Raw genomic sequence first — 257 nt, forward strand, 5'->3', positions numbered from 1 at the left:
CATTGGTTCACCTCCCTTCGCCGCCTCTCCCGTTTCTACCTACCGCCTCGTTTGTGCTTCTCCGTCGCGTGGCCTTCACCTCCCCTCGCTTATTATCTCTGTCCCTCCCCTTCCTTCGCCCCTCTTCGTCGCCTCTTCCTCTTCTCCTTTATTCTTTCGCTCTCCTCCGTTTCCTCCCCCTCCTCCCCCTTTTCCTGCGTCTCCTCCCTCTTTCCTCCCAGTCACCTTTGTCTATTTTACTTCCTGCACCTGTTCTG

At 56.4% G+C, this 257-nt stretch overlaps 1 protein-coding gene across 1 annotated transcript in view; it reads left to right on the top strand.

Annotated features, from left to right (window-relative positions):
- LOC119589488 (putative ferric-chelate reductase 1 homolog) overlaps window positions 1-257 on the top strand; it is a gene marked incomplete at its 3' end in the record, with an annotated part of 79837 nt that overhangs the window by 12780 nt on the left and 66800 nt on the right.

The sequence above is a fragment of the Penaeus monodon genome, chromosome 25 (assembly GCF_015228065.2).
Source record: "Penaeus monodon isolate SGIC_2016 chromosome 25, NSTDA_Pmon_1, whole genome shotgun sequence".
Taxonomy (NCBI): Eukaryota; Metazoa; Arthropoda; class Malacostraca; order Decapoda; family Penaeidae; genus Penaeus; species Penaeus monodon.